Consider the following 9,270-nt stretch of genomic DNA (forward strand, 5'->3'; position numbering starts at 1 on the left):
TTAGGAAGTTGGAAGATGAGTTACGAAGTCTGAAGGTTATTGGTACTGAAATCACCAACTACAATCAGCGATTCATGGAATTAGTTTTGCTATGTCCTGAATTGGTTCCAACCGAAGAACGGAAGATTGAAATGTACAAAGATGGTTTGCCCAAAAAGGTCAAAGCAAATGTTACAGCATCGAAACCTAAGACAATTCATGAAGCTATAACCATGGCAAACGAGCTAATGGATCAGGTCATCATGGATAAGAAAGTATCCAATACTGATGTGAAGGTATCAGGTAACAAAAGAAAGTGGAATGGAAATTATGATCGAGGTAACCAACAACAATCTTTTAAGAAACAAGAAAACACGCAAGGTACGGGTAGTGGTTTAAGCTTTGGTTACAAAGGACAAAATCCTTTATGCAACCGATGCCACAAACATCACTCTGGCTACTGTAATGTGGTATGCAACAAATGTAATCGAAAGGGTCATCTTGCTGAAGATTGTAGGGCTCTCGTTACAAATACAAATGGTACCAAGACTCCTGCCACCAATGCAAATAGAACTGCTTTGGCTACCATTACTTGTTATGGGTGTGGAAAACAAGGTCACTATAAGAGCCAGTGTCCGAATCCAGAGAAGAATAATGGATCTGCACGTGGAAGAGCATTTGTTATTAATGCTAGAGAGGCGTGTGAAGACCCGGAGCTTGTTACGGGTACGTTTACCATTAATAACTTATCCGCATCTATTATATTTGATACTGGTGCCGATAGAAGTTACGTGAGTAGAGGCTTTTACGCTAAATTGAATTGTTCATCATTACCTCTAGATGCTAAGTACATGATTGAGTTAGCTAATGGTAAACTAATTAAAGCCGATAAAATTTGTCGTGATTGTAAAATAAATTTAGCCGGAGAAACGTTTAAAATTGACTTAATACCCGTAGAATTAGGAAGTTTTGATGTAATAGTCAGCATGGACTGGATGTCCAAAATAGGAGCTGAAGTTGTGTGCGCCAAGAAGGCAATTCGCATTCCTCGTAAGGATAAAACGCCAGTAATGATTTATGGAGAGAAGGGTAACTCAAAGCTAAAACTCATTAGTTATTTGAAAGCTCAAAAGTGCTTGAAGAAAGGGTTCTATGCTATCTTAGCACATGTTAATAAAGTTGAAACAAAGGAAAAAGTGAAGAGCATCAATGACGTGCATGTGGCAAGAGATTTTCTTGAAGTCTTTCCGGAAAAGTTGCCGGGATTACCTCCATTTAGATCTGTAGAATTTCAAATAGATTTAGTACCAGGAGCTGCACCAGTGGCTCGTGCTCCATATAGACTTGCACCTTCCGAGTTAAAAGAACTTCAGAGTCAGTTAAAAGAATTACTGGATCATGGATTCATACGACCAAGTACTTCACCGTGGGGAGCTCCGATTCTATTTGTTAAAAAGAAAGATGGATCTTTTAGGATGTGTATAGATTATCGTGAATTAAATAAGTTAACTATCAAGAATCGGTATCCACTACCGAGAATTGACGACTTATTTGATCAACTCCAAGGATCATGTGTGTACTCAAAAATTGACTTAAGGTCGGGCTATCATCAATTACGTGTCAAAGAAGAGGACATTCCGAAAACTGCTTTTCGGACACGTTATGGTCATTACGAATTTTTGGTCATGCCGTTTGGGTTGACAAATGCGCCAGCTGTATTCATGGACCTCATGAATCGAGTTTGTAGTCCATATTTAGATAAGTTTGTTATCGTTTTCATTGATGATATTCTTATCTATTCCAAGAGTGAGCAAGAGCATGAGCAGCATTTAAGGTTGATATTAGAGTTGTTGAGAAAAGAACAGCTATACGCTAAATTTTCTAAGTGTGCTTTCTGGTTGAAAGAAGTGCAATTTCTTGGTCACGTTGTTAGTAGCAAAGGAATTCAGGTTGATCCAGCAAAAATTGAAGCCATTGAAAAATGGGAGACTCCTAAAACACCAATGCAGATACGCCAATTTTTGGGTTTAGCCGGTTATTATAGAAGGTTTATTCAAGATTTTTCCCGAATAGCTAAGCCGTTGACAGCATTAACGCAAAAAGGGAAGAAATACGAATGGACCTCGGAGCAGGAGAACGCATTTCAATTACTGAAGAAGAAGTTAACTACGGCGCCTATTTTATCGTTACCTGAAGGGAACGATGATTTTGAAATATATTGTGACGCTTCGCGACAAGGTTTTGGTTGTGTTCTTATGCAACGAAAGAAAGTTATTGCATACGCATCCCGACAATTGAAGATTCACGAGCGGAATTATACGACGCATGATCTAGAACTGGGAGCAGTCGTGTTTGCATTAAAGATATGGAGACACTACTTGTATGGGGTTAAATGCACTGTGTTTACTGATCATAAAAGCCTTCAACATATTTTTGATCAGAAACAGCTGAACATGAGACAACGTAGGTGGGTCGAGTTAATAAACGACTATGATTGTGAAATTCGTTATCATCCCGGGAAGGCGAACGTGGTGGCCGATGCTTTAAGCAGAAAGGAACAAGAACCAATTCGAGTACGAGCGATGAACATAAAAATTCGCATGAATCTCAACTCACAAATCAAAGAAGTTCAACGAGAAGCACTTACTAAAGAAAATATAGGAAATGAAATAATGAAGAAGTATGAGAAGCAACTCGTTATGCGGGAAGATGGAATTCGATATTTTGCAAATCGTATTTGGGTACCGAAGTTGGGTGGATTAAGGAAGTTGATATTAAATGAGGCACATAAGACAAGATACTCGATACATCCTGGAGTCGAAAAGATGTACCAAGATCTTAAGACACATTATTGGTGGCCTAATTTAAAGACAGACGTTGCAACATATGTTGGGGAATGTTTAACTTGTTCCAAAGTCAAAGAAGAACACCAGAAGCCGTCAGGGTTACTTCAACAACCAGAAATTCCAGAATGGAAATGGGACGGTATTACCATGGATTTCATCACGAAGTTACCAAAGACTGCCTGGGGATACGACACCATTTGGGTGATTGTTGATCGTCTCACCAAGTCTGCACACTTCTTGCCTATAAAGGAAACGGATAGAATGGAGAAACTATTACGATTGTATATAAAGGAAGTTGTTTCAAGGCATGGAATACCTATTTCCATTATATCCGATCGTGATAGTAGATTTACATCAAAGTTCTGGCAATCACTACAGGAGGCCCTAGGAACTCGTTTGGATATGAGTACTGCGTATCATCCGCAAACCGACGGGCAGAGTGAAAGAACGATTCAGACTCTTGAAGACATGCTTAGGGCATGTGTGATCGATTTTGGAAACGGATGGGATAAATATCTACCATTAGCAGAATTCTCGTATAATAATAGTTATCATGCGAGCATTAAAGCTGCGCCATTCGAAGCATTGTACGGAAGGAAGTGTAGATCTCCTATTTGTTGGAATGAAGTAGGAGATTGACAATTAACTGGTCCCGAGATCATACACGAAACGACTGAGAAGATAGTACAAATCAAGGAGAGATTGAAAACAGCCCGTAGTCGCCAAAAGAGCTACGCCGATGTTCGAAGGAAACCATTAGAGTTTCAGATCGGTGACATGGTTATGTTAAAGGTGTCACCTTGGAAAGGTGTAATACGTTTTGGAAAAAGGGGTAAACTAAACCCAAGATTTGTAGGCCCGTTCAAGATTATCGAATGCATTGGACCGGTAGCTTATCGACTCGAGTTACCACAACAACTAGCCGGAGTACATAATACATTTCACGTCTCAAACCTTAAGAAGTGTCTTGCAAAGGAAGACCTCACCATTCCTCTTGAAGAAATCCATGTCAACGAGAAACTACAATTCATCGAAGAACCAATCGAAATCATGGATCGTGAAGTTAAACGGCTCAAGCAGAGCAACATACCGATCGTTAAGGTTCGTTGGAATGCTCGAAGGGGTCCCGAGTTTACTTGGGAATGAGAGGATCAAATGAAACAAAAATATCCACACTTGTTTTCCGATGACGCAAAATAGGTACAATTTTAAAATTTCGGGACGAAATTTATTTAACGGGTAGGTACTGTAATGACCCGCACTTTTTCGATCATTCTATACTTGTAAGATTAATATTTACATAAATTAAACCTTACCAACATGATAAGCAATCCAAATTGTTGAGATTTATGTTTTTGAAAAGAGTTTTACACAACGTTTGACCGTCTAGTTTGACCGATGATATCACGAACTATATAACATATGATAATTATACGTTTGTGTATATATATGTATATATACATATTTAACATGATCTAAGAATGTTTTAATATCTCATTTTGTATTAATAACAATAAGTTATATGTATATTTTGAAACTACTAACTTAAGTTTTCAAAACGATAACCATACGCAACGTTATTTGACTTAAATACTTATGACCTATAATGTTTATACATATATCGTATAAGTAATGAATTTAATCACTTTTAAGAACTTAAATACATAAAACCATATAAGTGTATTCACAAAAGATAGCTATATTTGAATCCTCATTCCATTTTTCACAAAATTTCTATACGTATATCTAGAGTATATGTACTCGTATCATACGCAGCTTCTAGATGTATTTACTATTGGTATAAACCAATAAAAATCTGCTCCTTAGCAGCCTTAAATGATTAAGAAACATGTGGAACCAACCATTTGTCAAGTAGCATGAATTATTTAGCAAGAAAACAAAGTTAGGTATCTTTTTTTCCTTTATAACCTAAAAACGTTTTTATGCATGCACACCATTTCTTCACCCCATTTTCTCATACTTACACTTCCATTTCTCTCTCAAAATACTCTTAACTTCATACTTGATCATCTCTAAGCATTTTCCCCATCATTTAGCTTCAAAAACAACACTTAAACCTCATAAGAAAACCTTACAAAAACACTTCAAGAAATCCTTCCAATAACACAAACTTACTTCCAATCTTTCATTCAATTCCATCACCCTTTTGGTTCTAGCTTTTTACTCCTCTTTTACAGCAACCTTGTCCAAGGAACTTGAGGTAGTAACTATGTTCATAACCTTATTCGATTCATATATATATAGCTATCTTATTTTGTGGTATAAAATTTTAACAACAAGAACATAGTTTGAATGTTTTCAAACTTGTTTGCAAACTAAATAGATCCTTATAACTTAACTTTTAAAATACTTCAATACCTGTAATATAACTTAAAAATATGCTAATTTAACAAGGTATAACTTGGTTTTTCAAAGAACACCTTAAAAACTGTTTTACGACGTCGGAGTGCAACCGGAGGCTGTTTTGGGTTGGATAATTAAAAACCATCTTAAACATTGAATTGGAGGTTTATTTTCTGGAAAAATGATTTTTACTATGAATATGATAACACATAAAAATTTCATGATTTAACTCAAAGTATAAGTATTTTTAGAAAAATAATCATTTAAGGTTGTTTACATGATGGAAAATGATTAACTTCATAAGTTTCACTAAAGTTTGACCTATGACCTGTGATTTCGAATACAAACTAAGGTATTTACAGTTCATAGTCTTAAAGAGGGACTCGATCCAAGGAAGTGGCAAGTTGAATCAACGAAAACGGAGTTGTAACGAAGAAACTATGACCAAAACGAGATCGGATATCTAAGACTAGTTTGGCTACGAAAATAATTGGAGAAAATTAAATAAATCACATCTTTTTAAAATAACATGATATTTTATATATATGTACTCATAATTTAATTTTATATGGTTCAGGATCACCCGTAAACAATACGAGAAGATTAATCATAAGATCCCATGATTGTACGCAACACGTCATTTGACAACACCGGTACTTTATGTACGCAACACGTCATTTGACAACACCGGTACCATGGGTCAAGATTAATCTTGACCAATACATATACGATGGGGGTTTTTATTTATTTCATTGGGGGTTTATTAAACACCTAAAAATGAACCATTAAAATTGAATTACTAACAACGAACTGCTAACTACGGACTAAGGAATTATAAAAAGTATTAAAAGTATAACAAGAATATATATGTGACGTTGTTTAAAAAGAAAAGGTATTGATATATTATATATGGATAGGTTCGTGATATCAACCGGGAGACCAAGTCAAAATATATATATCTTCAAGACGAAAGTGAGTATATAGTCCCACTTTTAAACTCTAAATATTTCGGGATGAGAATACATGTATTTTATGTTTTACGTTATGGACACAAGTAACTGAAAAATATATTCTACGTTGAGTTGTACCACTGGCATACTTCCCTGTAGCTTGGTAACTAATATTTACAGCGGTATTGTAAACGCGAATCCTGTTGATAGATCTATCGGGCCTGACAACCCCAACCGGACTGGACGACCAGTATTCAACGGTTGCACAGTACTTCGTTTCGTGACTACACTTGGTACAGTGTAGTAAGATTTCATATTAAAGGGAATATGCGACGTGATTAATTGTTAAGTATGGTTACCAAGTGCTCAACCACTTAGAATATTTTTATTAAACTGTTTATATACGAAATCTTGTGGTCTATATATATATATTGCTGCCGGCACTAAACCTATATCTCACCAACTTTATGTTGACGTTTTAAACATGTTTATTCTCAGGTGATAATTAGAAGTTTCCGCTGCATTATGTTGAATTTGAGCAGGATCTTGCGTACGCATATTTGTGTCAAAAATAAGACTGCAAATCCAAGAACTTGTGTTGTAAAATATGCTAGAAATCGTGTTGTTATCATCATTTGTAAAGTTTGTAAGTCGAAGATTATCGCTAAACGATAATCATCTTTATTTCGTCCAAAGCTTGTATCAAAAATAAGAATCATGGTTTGTAATGTATAATATATGCAGTTTTTCTTTTAAAAATGTCGCATATAGAGGTCAATACCTCGCAATGAAATCATACGTTATCTAACACGTTCTTCATTGATCAATTATAAGGTTGGCCCCGGATTCACGAACCTATAACATATATATATATATATATATATATATATATATATATATATATATATATATATATATATATATATATATATATATATATATATATATTAACACATAATAACATTTAATCAAGTTTATATATTATAATTTATTAATAAATAACTTAATTATATCTATTTATATATCTTAAATAAATCCTTAATGATTATATATTAGATTCATTTTAAAATAGGTATAATGTATTAAAATTTGAATATATATGATCTTATTAAAATATATTTTTATATCATATGTAACTTAAGTAAGAATAGCAGTTTAGTATGTAGTGTAATATATATATGTATATTAATTATATTTTTATAAAAACATCATTTATTTGTTAAATTTATAATTATAATAATAATAAAATAATGATATTAGTAATAATAATAATAATTAGATTTAGTAATAATATTTGGAGGATTAGGACCGGTTGTTAAAGTTGGTATCAGAGCGTTGGTCTTAGTGAACCAGGCCTTGCATTAGTGTGTCTAACTGGTAGTTGTTAGGATACATTAGTGAGTCTGGACTTTGACCGTGTCTGCTTGTCAAAAGTTTTGCTTATCATTTCTAGTCAGAAATCATCTGCTCATCATCCTTAGGAAATTGCCTGCCTATCATTCTCAAGTCTAGACACGCTCTACTGCATTTAGTGCATCGATAGTGTATAGACGAAATTCATATCTTAGCGTATCTGATAGTTCCTATTTTGGCGTATCTGTAGATTTGCCTGATATATGCCGTAACATCCTTTGTAGCCTACGAAATCTTTAGTATTACATATAGATATTCTATATAGTTAGAATATCATCCGATATCCGGAAATCATTTCACATTGAAGATCCTTTTCATCCATCCAATTACCCCTTGGCGATGAACCTGAAGCACTTACCGGAGAACCTATTCGAAACACCATTTTCTCACTCATTTCTAGAGTATCTCATCACAATTACATAATATCCCATACCACAAATCTTGTTCATTCGCTCGCCTCAACCGCCAATCATCCTGGTGTACTAGCAGAAGTTAACGGACTACACGCTCGTGTGACGGCTTTGGAGAACATGGTGCGAAGGTTACAAACACCAGCGGCAGCACCGGCAGCATAACCAGTACCTCCAGTGACATCAACATCGCAATCTTCAGTAACAGAACCGTCAATATCATCACCATCATCAACGTCAATGATATCCTTATCCCCCTCAAACCACAATCACGTCGTAAATCTCAACGTCACAAATTACACCTCGAGTATAATCACCGTTCTACGTATCGCTTTATCCACTTTATTTTCGTTCTACATATCGTTCTACATTGATTAATTTCGTTCTACGTATTGTTCTACCTCATTTACTTTCGTTCGACATGGCAATTATGTAATCTCTAATGTTTTAAAGATCATGTAATCAAGTGCTAACAATAAACCAAATGAGCATAAAATCTTATTGACTCATTAAATCCATAATCACATCTGAAGAAAATATATATGCAAGTATATTTTCATAAAGATCGTAATTAAAAAAAAATTCTTTCGTACAAACTGTTAATGATGAAAATATTTTAACGGGTGGGTAGTATCCAAGAAATATTTAAATTTCACATTAATAAGTTACCCGGTACATTCTTCGAATCTGATTCAACGGTCATTTACTATCCTACTCACAATCACCGATATACGTATCCGTTCACCACAGAATAGCCATTTCTATTCAAATTTCATATTTGGATTTTGACCTATCAGAATCCAACAAGTGGCATAACGAAGAAAACATTGGACAAAAATAAAAAGTGTTAGAAACAAACGAATTAATTAATTGGAATTGTGATAGGATTTCACGCTAACTGTTCCGGCTAACTGTTCCCAGCTAACTGATTAACATTTAAATTATCGCAATTTACATTCTCGCAATTTTATTTATCGTCATTTAATTTCTGTTATTTATTTTTACGCACTTTAAATAACGGGACACGTATGCAAGGTTTCGACTTATCATATCGACCCATCTATATATATATTTCGGAACAACTGTAGACACTCTATATGTGAAGGTGGGAGTTGGCTATACAGGGTCAGAGTTGATTCCAAAATATATATATACTTTGAGTTGTGATCGACACCGAGATCGGTACACGGGTCACGATACGTATTATTTAATTCGAATATTATATATTAAATTATATATGAATCATTGAACCATCGGACTATTGGACTGCTAACTTTGGACAATTAAAATGAATTAAATTAAAATATT

The sequence above is a fragment of the Rutidosis leptorrhynchoides genome, chromosome 4 (assembly GCF_046630445.1).
Source record: "Rutidosis leptorrhynchoides isolate AG116_Rl617_1_P2 chromosome 4, CSIRO_AGI_Rlap_v1, whole genome shotgun sequence".
Taxonomy (NCBI): domain Eukaryota; kingdom Viridiplantae; phylum Streptophyta; class Magnoliopsida; order Asterales; family Asteraceae; genus Rutidosis; species Rutidosis leptorrhynchoides.